Source organism: Numenius arquata, chromosome 7 (assembly GCF_964106895.1).
Source record: "Numenius arquata chromosome 7, bNumArq3.hap1.1, whole genome shotgun sequence".
Lineage (NCBI taxonomy): Eukaryota > Metazoa > Chordata > Aves > Charadriiformes > Scolopacidae > Numenius > Numenius arquata.
Window position 1 is genome coordinate 47,726,948 of NC_133582.1, and position 16,610 is coordinate 47,743,557.

The window sequence follows — 16,610 nt, forward strand, 5'->3', positions numbered from 1 at the left end:
ACCTGCTTTCATGGATATCCATGAAAAAGAAAAAAGTGAGGGAGAGTAAGAGATTGGAAAAGGATAAAAAAAGGTTAATTACCCTTGCTAATAGGTAAGGGATTTGCAGCTGTGGTGAGGTAAAAAGGAGAGAAGACTTTGGTTAGTCAGGAGTCAAACATGTTTGGCGGGTGGCTGTGCAGTAACAGTTGCGATTTTTTAGTATGGAAGTTTCTTATGCACCATCTCTCTTGGAAATATATTACATATCTATGGTTTTCACAAATTCCTCATAGCCATAATACTGACTGTGGAGATTATTTGAAAACAAACTTCAGAATGTCTTTTTTTCACATGTTTTTGCTACCACTGAGTCACTCTTAATGGATACTTAAGTTCTGAAAAGGAGCGGAGGAGGCTGTGCCATGGAAGAAAATTGCTGTCTCCATTAGTAAATATATTTGAGCCATCAAATTTCTGCTGTTTTCTTCTGTGTGAAAGCTTGTGGCTAAGTCATTTGGTGTAAAGGAAAACAGTCTTCTGTACCATAGAAAAAATGCCTCTACTAGACAGTGGTACATGAGGCTGCAAAATTGATTTTGGTTATCGCTAGAGCTTCCGTGGCATTTCTTTCAGTTCAGGCAATGCTGTAAAAGCACTCCAGATGACAAAAGGGAGGAGTTGTGTTGAGGTCTGGGGAGTTCCTTTGGCTCCCTTCCAAGGCACTACTAGTCCTGAATTTGCTATTTACATTGAAGAACTGCGCTTGCTTTCAAAGCTCAGTTTTACTGCATTTAAAGCTATTGAATCTTGTTTCCTGCACTTTGTTTACCTAATAACCCCTATACAAGAATCAGTGATTTTGCCTGGGTAGCTTGCTGTTCTCTTCCAAGAAATAAATATACCTTTTATTTATTTATTTATTTATTTTTTAAATTCACATGCTGGGTTGGAGCACAGTTTGGTGTAAAGTACCCTGGTGCTTACGCTGTGCTCACAATGTCTGCTCCGATGAGAGTTAAGTGTGCTGTGCTCACTGTTACATAACTTTGCAAAAAAGTGTTGATTCAGGGAAATTCTGCTGCCATGAGAGAACGGGAGCATCGGGAATGTTCTCTCCCGCCTAACGGAAATGTGGCAAAACGTACTAGGTGACTAGTACGTTTGAAAAATAGCAGATTGTGAGTATGCACTCACTGACCGAGTCCAACTGGAACATCACGATGATGTTCAGGGCAGCAGGTCCCGCTGTTTGCTGCAGCCCTGGAGGATGGATGTGGCTCCAGCAGCAGCAGGCTGGTGCAGCATATGTCTGGCTGCTACCAGAAGGGATTTGCAGCTGGACAGTGTTTTGTTTTGAGTAACCTTTAGAAGGCTGCTTCTGAAAAATTGCCAGGTTGGCCAAACAATCAATTCCGGTCAGCAGGAGAGTCAGCTGTTCGTTTGGCTACCTCTGCTTCATTTGGCTGTGTGGGTCGTCCCACTGAATGCAGTGGGCTCCAAAGACCTACCTGTGCCCAACAGAGGCAGGCAGGACAACGTGCACCGTGTCAGAAATTCTGTTCGTCTTTTGGCGTTATGGAAATGGCCTTGCCTTCTGGCTGTGGTGGAGGGATAGGTTGATAGTCTAATTTTTCTACATTTGCCATTTCGCACATAGCCCCTCTATTTCAGCTCTGCGGGATCCTGTTTACTAAAGAATATTTCAGATTACTGTACCCTGCTATTAGCACTAGCCAACCCTCCCACCCCCCCATATATGGGGATATGAAAATATGGATAAAAAAGTAAGGTTGGGAAAGTCAACATTGGCTGAATATCGTTAGCCCTAGTCTCTCTAAGCAACAGATGTCCATTCTCTGCCTTTTTGCCCACTTGAAGGGGTTGAGACTCCATAGAAAGCCTGTCTAGAAGCTACTACAGATCTAAATGGTGTTAGCTAGATTTGCTTCTAGGTCATTGTCAGTCAGCAGCATCCCCAGAGCAAGCTTTGGTTCTGTTGTTTCAGTTTTCTCATCTGTGGCTTTAATCCAGTGCTCTTTCTTTAGTCACATTCTGTATACCCTTGTCCTTTGAGTCCCACAACTCTTCCCCTCTCAAAGTTTAGGGTCTCAGTTGTTTGCTCTGCTGTGTAGGAGATTCTATGAATGATTGAATTTAGTCAATTGAGGTAAACAGACACTAAAAACATATGCTGCAGCACAAAATGTTCTCTAATCACTTATTTGACAAGTGCAGTTTAATTATTTAGCATAGCTTGTAAAAGTAATGAAGTCCTAGTAACATGAGACTTAACACTCTCCTATTAATTTTTCCCTGAGAGGTAGGAAAAGATTGCTATATTTTTGTGTGCAAACTGAGACCATGCAAACTAATGAGATTCAACTGAGAATACGTAAAAGGGGCTGGAACTTCTTAATAGTTTTGCTAATAGGTAGTAAATCTAAGAGCATCCCACAGTTAGACAAGATTCTGCCTGTGTTGGCAAACCAGAAGGTGCTGTCTGATGCTTTGCCAAAACAAAACAGAGCTGTCTTGGCCCGGCTGTATTTTTATTGAATGTGTAACTTAGTAAGAGGAAAAGCTCTAAGTCACAGCCTTGTTGAAGAGGTATCATTCAAAATAATTTTCTGTAGCATGATAGATTTCATGTTGGTACAAAATAAATATTTAATCACCGCTAATATATTTGGTTCCTTCAGGCAGTGTGAGATGTAGAACTTCTAACTTTTTACTCAAGTGCAATGCAATCTAGCAGGAAGTTCAAAGTAAAATGTATGTATATCCTAGGATTTTTTTTTTAGAATGGATTTTAGGTGCAGTCGGCCAGGGTTGATGGCTGATTTTATTCCTGACGGAGAACAGTTTATCTCTAAGTTAAAAAGCCCTTCCTCCCCCCCAAAAAAGAAAAGAACCCAAAAAGAAAAATGTAAACCAAATTGCAAACCAGCATGCCTGTTTGATTGATTTGAGTTGTATGGTGAACTACATCAGTTAAAATTACATTGAAAAATAAAAAAGAAGAAATACAGCCTCAAATGCTTTGCTTTTCAGTCACAAAGCTGCCTCAACCACGCCAGCCCAACTCAGTGACTGAGAGGGATGGTCTAGTGACTCTCCAGAGCTGCACTTACTGGTTAGTTTCTAATTCCTTCATCTTATGTGGTATACTGAGCTCTTTATTCAGGGGTTTCACTTGTGTAGTACAAAAGGATATTGAGTGCAGGGAATATTTCTTATCTGAGCTGCTCTGTGAAGAGCACCAGGAGTTTGGCCCTTGGAGGGTGTGAGCTCTCTGCGGGCTCTGGGTACCCGTGAAGTTGGAGTGTGGTTGGGGGTTCAGAGATGGCTTCCTACCAAAGCTGCAGCTCTTGTGATCCTCATCAGACAGGACGATGGGAGATGAGGACTCCAGTTTCTTGCTCCTTGTGTGTTTTCACTTGGGATGATTTTGTTTGCAGAGAGAGCAAGGGCTAAATGGAGTCTACTGTATTTTTCCTTCAAATGTGAAGTGCTGACTGAGGCTCCTTCTGCTGTTTTCCTATTCTGCTCAAGAGTCAGAAAGAGCTTTTCCCCAGTACCACGATGGGCAGACCTGTGTTTGTAATGAATCAGTCTTGAGACAGTCGTTGTGCTTGCATTTAAGAAAACTTTCAGGACCCATCTGCTCATTAATCTATCTCTTTTGATCTGTTAGAAACCCGTTTGCATCCTTCTAGCCATCAGCATCTTTCATTGTCCTTTCACAAATTAATTTAAAAACCAATCATCCCTTCTTTGATTTAATAATCACAGAGAAAAACCCAACAAACTAGAGTAAGGGTAAAATAATAAAATTTCAGGGAAGGAAATTGTACATTCTGAACTTAGACTTGAAGTGCATGTGCGCCTCGTAGAAAAGCAGCAGGTTTCTATAAAGGTCACACAGAAGCCAAGGAAAATGTTCTCTACCACATCTGACTGTCACCACGGAAAAGTACTGAATTTTTGCTGACTGTGAGGATGTCAAGTTAAAATGTGTCCTTTAGTTATCATAGATGTGTAGTACTTGGAGAGAATCCTATTGAGCAGTTACGACAAGTTTTGACATTTCTGACTTCCTTTATATTAAGATGCCAGCGATACACAACATTAGTCTCACCCCCTGATTAGGGCTGATTCAGAGGGCATTACTTTTCACAGTACATAGCAGGTTTGTGAAATGTACAGACATACAGGATAGTAAAAGATTCAGTGTAGAGCCACTTTAAAATACAATGACAGTACTAACTCATCAAGATTTCCTAGATAAGTAGCCACAACGTAGATGTTCACTAGCTCTGAATTTCTTGAGATGTGGGGAGCAGTGTTTTTTCTGGCTAAAATTGCATTTCTGAAAATGAACTGATTGGAAAGTACTGAGATTTATGGCAAAAGCTCCAGCATGACTGGCAGCAAATGATAAGTGAAAATGACAGGGAGTGCTCACTTCTTTCAGCAACCTGTCCTCAGTGGGAGAATGGCAGGCTGACCCTGGTGGGTTCCTGTTCTGTGTGGGTGGGTTCGATATTCAGTGTTTCCAAAAGTCGTCTAAAGGCAAACCTTTCACATGTAGGAAGAGACAGAGGTTGAAGAGAAGACTGCTATAAAAATGTATTATCATTCATAATTCTCTTTAAGTTGTATTATTCCTTGCTTCCTTAAAATAGAATTAAAACAGAACCCGCAGTGATTTTTTGGTCTTATGGAATCCTAAGTACTGGTTCTGCTTGGCATAGTATAGCACTCATTGTATCAAAACCTTTTAGATCCTCTTAACTTTTTCTGCCGTCCTTAGAATGCCAGTACAATTTGCTCCAGCTAATTCTTAAATTAAGTGGAAATTACACAAATAGGAGTTATTTGAAGCTGCAGAATGATTTTACGCTCATGCTTATGCAATGAGCTGTAGCTGCACAGCTGACCAGAAAACAGTCCTTAATTCACAATTCCAGCCTGTTTTTCACTTCAGCGGCTTTTTCAACTTCCCTCTAGTCTTTATGCATCATTTTATGTGGTTTAACTGAAATTCTGAGAAGAGAAGGGAAAATGAAGCATGGACATGAAGAAATGTGCAAGGACAGATGAAGAGAGATGTTTCGTGTGGGAGAGGGGCATGGAGAAAGCAGTGCTGTGAGAATGGTTTGATCAAAATGCTGGGGATAGTAAAGTGGCAGATAGGAAAAATTAGATTAGCTTAGAAAAAATGCATGTCTGTAGGAGACATGCGATTTATTGGACTGGAAAAGTCTTCCTCAAGGTCAGCAAGTGGCATAATTTTCCAAAGAAAGTGTCTTTATTCTTTGGGAATTGAAAACTTGGTTGAATAAACGCTAGAAAATACCCCTGTAAAACCTGCTGTGCTGCAGGTGAGCACTCTCTGAGCTGAGAGCCTTTTCTACCTCTGTATTCTGACTTGTTTGAGACAGCGCCGTGAGTCTGGCTCAGACCATGGATAAAACCATAAGGTATGTTTTCTCTCCTCTCTCGCTCTTTTTTCCCCTAAATGTTATTATACTGCAGCTTGGCTCTGTCCACATAGGGCTGGAGCAGACTGTGTTGTAACTTGCTTTAGCCACCGCTGAATTTAACAGCTTTTGGCTTTGTAAGCAATGCCTTAGGAGAACTCTTGCTCATCTGTTCCCTGAGCCAAAGGAAAACTCCTCCAGTAGCTTTCCCAGTGTTTTCTCTGGCTGGAACACATAGTTACCAATTGCTAGGTGAAGATACACTATCTTTAATCATCTTTTATTTTTGTATTTTGGGTTTGTCCAGCTGACATATTCCAAGATATCCACTTTGACTAGAACGGTGAAAGAGCCTTTTCACAATAGATTTTTTTTTTCTTTTCCCTGTATCCCATGTAATTAAATTCTCCCACTGGTGGGAAAAATGCTTTTCCCTGATGTAAATGTGCGGCAAGTGGTTGAATACTGAACCAGTCAGTCACCTCTCCCTGTTAAGCATACTTCTTCAAATATTTTTTCATAACAAAAGGATTTATCTTTGGAATCTTGTTCAGAAATTTCTTTACGCGGGTTTCCTAGCCCTTCATGATTGGCTCTCAGTAAATCTGATCCTATTGACATTTCATCCATTGCTAGAAATGTGTCTACTGGGAACTTCTTAAATAGGATTGCAATAAGCATTTGGATTATATTTTGCAAGTATAAATCTCTAGCAGAAATTTGCATATTTATTTGTTGAATTTCAACTTCCACTTCAGGTTAGATGAGACATAAACAATTATACAGCACCTCTGGCAAAGAATTAGTCTAAAAAGCAAGTCAAAGCAACACTGGGAATTCAGACGAAGATTTCTAAAGTTTTAGAAGTAACTGAGAAAGGCTTGCACTTTGTTTTATCTACATAAGTATGGAATTAATGTTGTAGGCTTTTACTCTGATACATCTTCTTTTTTGTTTTACTCTAATATATCTTTATAAAAAATATTCATGGCAGGCACTGGTCGGAGGGAGGGACTGCACCTTTGTCTGCATCGTTAAGGGAAAAAATGACCCTAATTTAAAGTCAGCCAAAAGGTTCTTATTTTTTTGCTGGGATCCATGGATCCCTGCTTTGCACTTTGTCCCAGAGACCATAGATAAATGTGATCTGGCAGAAAGGTGTTAATAGGTTTTCTGCAGCTAGTTCAGGTGAGGTTGGTGCAGTCAAGTGAAGTGTGAGACTCCCTGTATCGCCAGCCTGACTGGTGGTGATACACTGTTGGAGACTTGGGACATTTTCTGGCAAGAAATGTCTAGCAGTTTCAGACTTCATTGTGGTTTTATGATGATTCAAAGGGAAAAAAAAAACCTTCAAACTCATGTTATGAAGCTTCATGTACGAAGGTATAAACCTTCAAACCACTTATGTCCTAAATCAGTTTTAGGCAGAGGTCTGCCAAGGTCAGTAGGCAAGGTACAACAGCCTGCCTTGGTGACCTAGCAGAGGAAATACCTGTTTGGATGTATTCTTGGCCTGCTTCGTTTTAGGAAAATCACTGCGGAAATTATGAGAGAAAATTAATGTAATTAATTATAATTAGTATAGTGTTTATAGTGGATACACGTTCCAAAATCTTTAACAACAGTGAAGGAGACTTCATAGCTTTCAGGAACTGTAGATTTACAGGAGCAATTAGATCACTTAGGCCAACCTTGAGTATCTTTTGAACTTGGCATTTACTCTCCATTTGCATCTTTGAAAATCCCCCCGGTTATTGACAATTAAATTTGATGCCTGGATGCTTGTTTACATGAAAGCAGTTGGCATACTCTTTTTGTTTGTGTCTCAGTGTGCCTCATTTATTTAGCAGTATTGCTGGATTTTAAGTTCTGGAGATAAACCAAAGCATTAAGGGCAGAAACCTTTCCTGCAGTTCATTGCTTGTCCTTTCTTGCACGCGTGGATATGCAGAAAAGCCTTGCACTGAACGGGAATCTGATAAACTCCCAATTCTCAAAACAAAGTGCTATTTTTATTATATGGTAAAAAATTTCAGATGACACTCTGCATTGTACTCTGTTCCTACACATCCACGTGTCCTTTGAAGATCTGTCCTTCTTATTTGTCTTACAAAAACTGTGTTGTATCAAGGGAGAAAACCAATGAAGTGCACTTTAGATTTTATGATCCAAGTCCTTAATATGGTTTCACACTTTGATGGGAATAATCAAGGGTTAGAGTCTGCACTTTGATTTGTAGAAAGACATCCTTGTTAAATCCTTGAACTCTATTTTCTTTTTAGCCACATGCTTCTGCAACCATTTCCAATTTCCAAGAAAACTCCAATAATTATGTTCTCTGTCTGAGGTTCATGTAAACTTTTTTTTTCGCTCTTATTTCACAAGTACGAGGAGTTATCTTTTAGTACCTAGCTTCTTATCAGAAAAGGAAGATTACTCAAACTGGGTTTATTAATCTCTGACATGGAGTTCCTCCCACTACTTCTTTCATTTTCTGCTGTTTAGGTAGACATCCATTTTTCTTTAAGTTGTAGTAAAGCTTCATGTACGAGAATTCCTACCCTACATTGTAATTACTCTTTCTTCTTTTCCTTTCTCTGGTGTTTTCAGGATCTATTTCCAGTTCTTAGTGGATTAAATTTCTTCTAGTGGATTAAATTTCTTGTAGCTGAGGCATACAAAGGAGGTTTTCTGCCTTTGGTCACAACTGAAACCTTTCACCTAAGAGAGCTTAGTTTACACTGGGCAGATAACTGCCTTTTGGATATGGCCAAAAATTTAGAAAGTCAGTGGCCAGGGCAAGCCAGCCTTTACTGACAATTTAGAATCTGGATGGGTTTTGTCTGGGCTGCTTTTTTTTCCCTTTGAAGGCAGAGGCAAGGAAGGATGTGCAGTGATGCAGCACTGAATGAACGATAGCAGAGAAGACACCAAGACTGGATGCAGGAAGAGGAGATTTACTTTCTGTACTCTTACCTTGTAGGATCTATTTTTACATAGAAATGTCACCTGACAGAAGTCAGGAGACAGAATATCTAAGTAATTTAGATGCAGCTAGAGGCAGGGAGCTAAAGATATGAGGGAAGAGAAGAAGCAGTTGAGGTGATCTGAATGCAGAGCTGTATATAAAAATAGTAGTTGGAAGGGAGAGGTCTTTGAGGAAGCTGACCACAGATCCATGTGGCTATAATCACAGTATAGAGGCTGGCACTAATTGGTACTGGAGAAATCAAGTGAAAGACTGATTTGTTATGATGGAGAACTTGGGAGAAAATGGAGGAATAGATGATGCCAAAGAAGAGTAACACCAGAAAAGAGGGTAAGATGGAGATAACTAGATACTTGAGGCTGAAGAGGCACAAGGATGCGATTAAAGAACTGGGGAGAGAAAGTAGAAGATAGTTGGGCAGCAGCAGGGGAAAAAGGAAAAAAACCCATGAAGATCTGGGATACCTAGCAATATGAAGAACACTCAGATGTGTGTGTCTTGACTCCTTTTCTTCAGGTAGAAAGACACATCCATCAGCAGAGCTTGGCTAGGGGAAAGAGCAGTGTTTTATTTTCCAGGAGCAAAGAAACACTGTGGAAACATAAAGCTGAAAACATCCCCTGAAGAAGAAACTTGAGACAAAGATCTCAGCATCCCTGTTCAAACAAAAGAAAGATTAATATATCAAGCCAGAAAAGAGCCTTCTAAAAGCTCTAAAAGCTGTGGCTGGTGTGGTATCAGTAGGATTATTTTGTCTCTGAGATGGAAGGTGAGAGAATGACAAAGTGATGAAGATCTACAGAGAGTCATGAAAAACTCAGGGTCACGCAGACACTGAGAGGTCTTCATGCCGTGGGTATGTCTGTACTAGTAAATTAAATGGTGCTCGGAAGCATTCCCAGGTCCTGGAAATCAATTGTCTCTACTGTTAACTTTCCCTTGGTTTATGTTTACAGGAACTCACCTGAACTATTCACAGGTAAAGTTTGAAAGTTATCTTGGGATTATTCCCAGGAGGGAGTTTGGAAGCAGCCACCCAGTTTTGGAGGGTGAGAGAGTTTAATAGCATGGCACCTCTCTGTGCCAGTTGGCCTCAACAGTCTTGGGCATGTTTATTTTGTACGTAGAAATACAGCTGTAAATGGCTCAGCAGATGCAATCCCTTGGAAACTTAGGACACCAACTGTCTTGGGTGCAAGCTGTGACAGGCAGTGAATATGATTTCTTCTTAAAAAAGATTACTGAACTGAGATGTTGATGTGCTCTCTCAGATTTCATTTTGATGTAGCATGAGGACATTAGAGAAGAATTGGTTATACAAAATAAGCTTGTATGAAGCATGCATGTAATTGTTTCCTTTTAAATTTATACAAGCATAAGCAAACGTAGATCCATAAATAAGGCACTTTCTCACAGAAGAATAGGCTGTGGAATTAAGGAATTGAGGTTGGTAGGTAGTTAAGTTGTCTGGACTAAAAAGCTTAGACATTTAAAAGCAGAGAAAATATTTTTAAAAGTGCTTGAAACTTATGTCAAAACAAGGCAAAACTCCAGACCTAAATGGATAAGTAATGTGACCCTTGGAAAGATAAATATGGATCTAGAATGGAATAGGGGTAATGTGAAGGGGATGGAGGCATGGAAATTTTACGGTCATTGAAGAAAAATGGACATAATGAAATTTCATGTGTTGCGCTTTGTATAATTCTGGGGTTTGAATTCAAGAACACATTGAACTAGAACAGGTACAAGAAAAAAAAGCATTTCTGAGAGCCTGTATCTTAGCAGAATAGGGTAGTAAAGTGAAGCCTGAGACATGATAAGATAATTCTTAATAAATACATCAGGGAAAGGACTGCTAGAGAGGAAAGCTAGCTAATTAAGCTAAACAGTGTTGACACATGAACAAAGCTAATAACAGATTTCAGTTTTAGCAGAAATAAGTCAATTGACTCTAAAACTAAGTTAAATCATCCAGGTTACTAAAGAAGCAGCATGCATCTTAACCCGCATTTTCTAAATGGGCTCATGAATGCAATCTGTTCTTAACCAGACATGCAGTTGGTGTTTTCTGAGGAACTTCAGAGACGTACAAGAAGAGTTGCACTTTCCTTTCAAAAGCCTTAGCTTCTGAAGAGCCAAATGCAACATTTTTGGAAAGGATTGTGAAGGGTATTTCGGCGGTTCTCCTCCAGCACATCGCCAGTCTTTCATGAGTCATTCCATTCACGGATCCTTTTCTCTTGAGTTCTGCCCTTTAGATTTGCTCTGTTGTGAGTTGATGTTGTATAGGTTCTTCATGCCCCTGCCATCACAGGTGCCGCGCTGGTGTCCTGAATGGCATCAAGTCTTCAGCTGTCTGGGAGATCAAGCACACATAGAAGTTTAGCTGAAAGAGCTTATCTCCAGGCAATGTAAGTAGTGTCAGACCGTGTCAAACTGTTGCATTAGTTTTTTCACAGTGTGCTGCATTGCTCGAGCAGAATTTCATGGAGAGCATTCAAAATGTGTATCAGTGTAATGTTGGGAAATACTTTGTTTATATGTGGCTGTACTTGAATGTGAGGTGATCATAATAACCCCAAATTGTGGCATAAATTAATTTTAGTGTCTTTTTTTTTATTTCTGTTGGCATTTACACGTTTCTATAAATGCTGTGTAGTTGAATGAATACCAGACTGATGAATGTGGAAGCCTGCCTGTCAGTGTCTCAAAGGGAAAGTTTTCAAATATAAATAGCCTTAAAAGTATAAATAGCAAAATCTCTATACTGTATTTATCACTGACCACTTTCTTTTTTCCTTTCACTGCATCTCCCATTTTATTTTTAGTGAAGCTTACTTAAAATAGTTTCCCTACTTTCCTGTTGGCGATTAGAAGGCCACTCTGGAATCCAAGGGATTTCTCAGCCAGATGGTGAGGAGAGTGTTGAGCAGTGTGAGCTTGAAGTCTTCTCTGTCCAGGCCTTTACTGAAGCATCACCGTAAAATGAAACACATTTTATCCCAGCTCCTGTTCGGTTGATTTCACTTACATATTCTTGAGCTGTTTTCAAAAAGTGATTCCAACATTGTTTAGAACATCCAGTTCTTCTTAAATTGATGTTATTCCATGTCCCCCTAACTTTGTAGCTCTGGTTTTAGCTAATTTACTAGAGTCAATACTCTTCACTAATGTCATTATGTTGGCAACCACAACATTTTTTTAAAAATCTTTTTTTAGTTCCACAAATTCTAGAATGTGTTTATGCTAGTGGTCACCTCAGCTGCACACAAAGTAATGTGAACAGGTTAAAGTTTTGATGGTCCTTGGGCCTTAGCTTGACTTCACCATTGCAACCGCAGCCTGCATCTTTTTCCTCTTTTGTGTCTATTAATAAGTACATAATTTTAAAGTAGGGTTGAATCTGGCATGAGCCACACTACTGTTTGGTAGGGTTTGCAGGCCAAAGCTGATCTTCCAACACCACTTGCTTGAAGAGGCTGCAAATGCATCACTCAGTTCTTTTCTCCTAAACTTTCTCAAGAAATGTAAGTCTCAGCAAGGATCGGCTGGTTATCTATACACTGCTTTAACCATTGCTGCCTAAAAATGGCAGGGCAAGATGAAGGAGTTATGTGGGATCTTCACACAGGAGTGATGTTTACCAGACAGCAGTGGGGTTCAGCCCAGTGAGGATCCATGCTGGAGCATTCTTAGAAAAGGGTCTTATGGAAGGCATGGGGTCTTGGAGCACAGCAGGATTGTGCCTGCTGCTTGTAGCTCTGCTGCACAGTCTCAGGACATAGGGGCTGACAGCCAGCAGCAGCTCCTGGTGAGCATGAGACCAAGTGCAGGGTCACCCAGATTCCTTACTGGTCTGCTTTGAAGTTGTCGCTGGGGTCTAAGGTTCCCGTGGGAGCATCTGCTGTGCCCTGTGGCTGCTTGGGCACTGTGACTGGACAGTGTAGAAATGCAGTAATTTGAGGCAAATAAGGTTGGTTCCTTGTATCTCTCACTGCATGCTTTGGTCTCAGCCTGAAACATTGCCATGGGAAGGAAGAGGAGGGAAGCAAGATGGGAAGTCTTATGGCAGAGAAGTAGGAAGTAAGTGGACTGGTTTGTGTCCACGCTACCAGCAGCAACAGGCTCCCTGGCAGCAGCGGTTCCCTCTCGTACCAAGAGAAATGCCTTCTGCGACATCACCTTACCCTAGCAGCCAGGAGATAGGTCTGTATGGGTGGATGAGCCAAGCCCTGCACGTCAGCCATGCCAAGGTCTTTGCTTCTCTTTCTTGTGATGTTGGTGGAGTCCCAGGAGCAGCAGATCTGGGAGCAAGAAGTCGTTAGGATGAGAGATGTTGTTCCTGTCTCTGCCCGAGCCTTTGCTACTGTAGTCACCCCCATGAGCCCACTTGCAGCTTGAGCCTCTTTGCAGCTGTAGAGAGGCACAGAAAGGAGCAGGAATGTGTTCTGCAGCTGCCTTTGAGAGGTGCAGGAGCCATAGCCTTTAGTCGGTTAGGAAATCCATGAAACGGCCAGCTGCTGCTCGTAGACTAAAGCTGTTTTCCTGCCCTTGTCAGGGGGGAATATTTTTCCTGCCAGTAGGCCATCGTGGAGATGCCTCAGCTTTACATCTGAGCAGATTACTAATGCATCCAGGCAATGACAGGTAAAATGGTCAGTGTTCATCCAGCTCCGAGACTTTGGGGAATCGTGGAATCATTTAATCATCGATCTTTATGCTTCAAGACATGCCAGCATCTGCAAGCTTTTTGTTAGTTTCAAATGCGATTTGTGTAGTTTTATTTTTATACAGTGCCTTGGGATGGTTACTGTAGAAGGCTCTTAAAATAGGTGTAACTTAATGTGCTGTTCAGACTTCTCATTAATCTACTTGTCTTCACTCGTACCCAGAGGTAAAATACAAAGCCTATGGAGTGAGGAGTTTGGAATAAAATGATAGAAAATGGGGCTCTGAAATAAAGACATTTAGCACTAAGGACTCAGACTGGCGGTGGAGGAAACAGAACAGGATGTTCAGAAAGTCCAAGCCCTTTGGCATGAGTTGAGGAGCTTGGAAAATAAGCAGGGCCACAGTGAATTTGTGAAACAATGTTTGTCTTCCTAAACTGAATGCTGGAAAGCATCCATTTCACACTTTGCCTTTGCCAGCGCCCTGATAACTATTGTAGCACTCATCTTCTAGCCTCTTTATTTTCAGAGAAATAGTTGACTTTGTGTTCAGAAGTTATTTGTGTCTCCTGCTTTCTTGTGGTGCTAACATGATTGTGTTGTGGCTACAGGACTAAATTTTGGAGTCTTAGTTGTTGGTCCTGCTGTACTGCCCTGTTCCCGATGTTTGTGTTTTAACTGCAGCAATGGGCTTGAAAGACTCCGCTTCCACTGTGCTTCGCCATTGCTTTGTCTGCAGTGGTAAATTAATCAGGGCCAGGATTTGTATCTTATGATTGTCTGTACTGTTTAATTTCTAGCACATTCCGAGACATGGTTTTGGCCTGTGCCAACTAGCACACTTGCAGATGACACCTGTGGCAGGATGGCGTGGGAGAGGGACTGTTCTCAGCAGGCGTTATTGAAAAGGTAACCATGTTTTGTAGGGGAAAAGAGTGTAGAGATGCGGATTTGAGCTGGATGTGCCATTTTCCCCCGAGCCTCTGGATCCTGGTGCATTTTATACACCAGACTGGTCTCTCAGGCTTAGCTGAGATGAACATCCTTAGATGAGGATGCTGAAATACAAGCTTTTGCTTCCTAACTACATCACTAGTGCTGTTATCCACAAGAATATCAAGCCATCTCCTCCTCCTCCTCATGGGCTGTCTGCTCAGGCTCACAGCACCACTTCCATAGCACTAAGATCTTTTCTCTTTGACTAAAAGTCAGGTTAGGGGCACAACTCAAGTTTTTACATCAAGCTAGCAACACAACAAAACTAAACCCTGTGAGCTTGAGTGAGCTTTCTGTGGAGTGGTTTTTCCATCGCGCAGCTCATTTGCAAGCAGAGGTACAACAGTAGCTCACAAAGCCAGTGTTGTCACAGGCCCACAACGACAAGTTGGGCAAATGATTGTTGTTGTGGTACATATATATTTACTTATCACACAGGGCCACAGTAATTGCACATACAGATCATAGATTTGTGTGCACACATGGAATTTTTTGAGCTTCACACCTATAGTTCACTCTTCAGGTTTCTTTATGTGAAAATAGGCAGTTTTTACTTGCCTCTAAGGGATTTCTCCTTTCCAAAGCCCTCTGCAGTTCTCTGTTGGAAGGGGTCACTGAATTCCTGAGCACTGCTGATGCTTTGGCTGAACGTGTTCTTCCAAAAATTCTTCCTGCAAGATATACCTATGTATGCAGTATTCTTTATAACCCTTGGTTGCTCCCTTTCTGACTTTGTTTTCTGTTGTCTGAGTTTTCAGTTGCAAATGGAGACATTATTAAGTATTCTCATTCACTCACCGTTGAAAGTATTTTTTCATTTAGGTAGTACATGGTGTGCTAGTAGGATGTACATCACTAGTAGCTGTAGGTTGCACAGACTTGGGTTTTTTGTCTTGAAAACGGTAGGATTGGCTGCACAGTCAACATGTGTTTAGCATCCAGGCTTAAGCCCCTGAGCCAATACTTGATGCTTCTGAGGCAGCAAAGGAAGAAACCACCCCAAGTGATTGGGCTAACCAGTGTATCTTCTTTTCATCGTGATGGTCCGTGTACAGCGCTGTTACCGAGGGGATTAGAAACACCGAGCAAATAGGATTTTGTTGTGTCAGTGCTAGGCAGAATGATGTTTTTACAAGCGGGTTTGGTAGGCAGTTTTCTTTTGAGGCTAGATGGTAACAGTCGCACAGAAATTGTTATGAAGAAGAAAAGGCTGAGAGAGGTGCAGGGGCTGCTATGTAAACTGTGTTTACTGTTGTTGCCAGTCTATGCACTGCTCTCAGTATTTATTAGTTGAAGAGACTGAAAAGTCAATCTGGAAGAGATTGTGCTGACTACAAGTTTTTGTAGCCTTTGGTGGTGCCAGCTGCAAAAATAGGCAAATCCGGCTGCAGTGGAAGGGCGTGATGGGGCAGCTCCAGCCCAACTGCTACCCTGGAGGTGTTTTAGAGGCTTTGGCTGGGAGCCGTGAAATGCATCTCCTTGTGGAGGACTGCATTGCAAACAGACCTTGCCCTTCCCTATCAGTGAATTCCTTTGGCAGTAGGCTGGCACCAGAACACCTAAAAATATTTATGATAAAGCTACAATGATTTTTCCCCTCTTTGAGATGGGGATGGGGTTTGCATTGTGTTCATTGATTCATATCTCACAAATGACTCTTTCAAAAGGTCTCATTATAGCAGCCACTCATTAGTGGTGGCACTGTACCTGGCTGAAGGCCAGGTAAAAACATGTTTCTCAGTTTCTCGCTCTTACATGGCCTAAAACCAAACACTAACAGCTCCTCATTGACTTAAGTGGCTGTTGGTTGGATCAAGCCACTCTGTTGTAGGAAACAGAGGACTGGAGCAGTAGCTCCTATTTTTCCTTGGAGTTTAGCTTTTGTAAGGAGCAGGAGGAGAAGAACTGAAAGGTCTTCTGCACCCCAAACTAAAGGAATACCTTTGAAATAGGATATGTGTTTACATGTATGAAGAGATTAGCATTAGAAGTAATTTAGAGGTAATATAATAAGCCTTTATGAATGCTCCAGAGCACTTTCTCTTTTCCCACGGAATTATGGTCCTTGGTAGCTTGGTCAGCTCTGTGTAGGAAGTGTCTTTGTGGGAAGGCGTTTATGCACAGGGAGAAGAGTCTGCTGAACAAAGAAAGTTTTCTGCTGCACATTAACAGTTTAGAAAATTTAGAATAACTTTATCTGTCACCCTTTTATACTGTATTAAATTGAGTTCGTCTTTTGTAGGGAATAGTTAATCTTTCTTGTTTGTTTTATTTACTTACTTTACATAGGAAGGGGAAAATGTTGGGATCACTTCAGAAATAGTCTCAGTAAAAGCCAATCTCTGCTTCAGGCAGAAATCAGATCACAGCAAATATAGGTAGACCATTGCTAGTTCACATGAACTATATAATGGCCCTTAAATTGTTGCTGAACTAAGTATGCAGGTCAACGGGTAGGTCTCTCCATCCCATACTGCAGCTGGTACT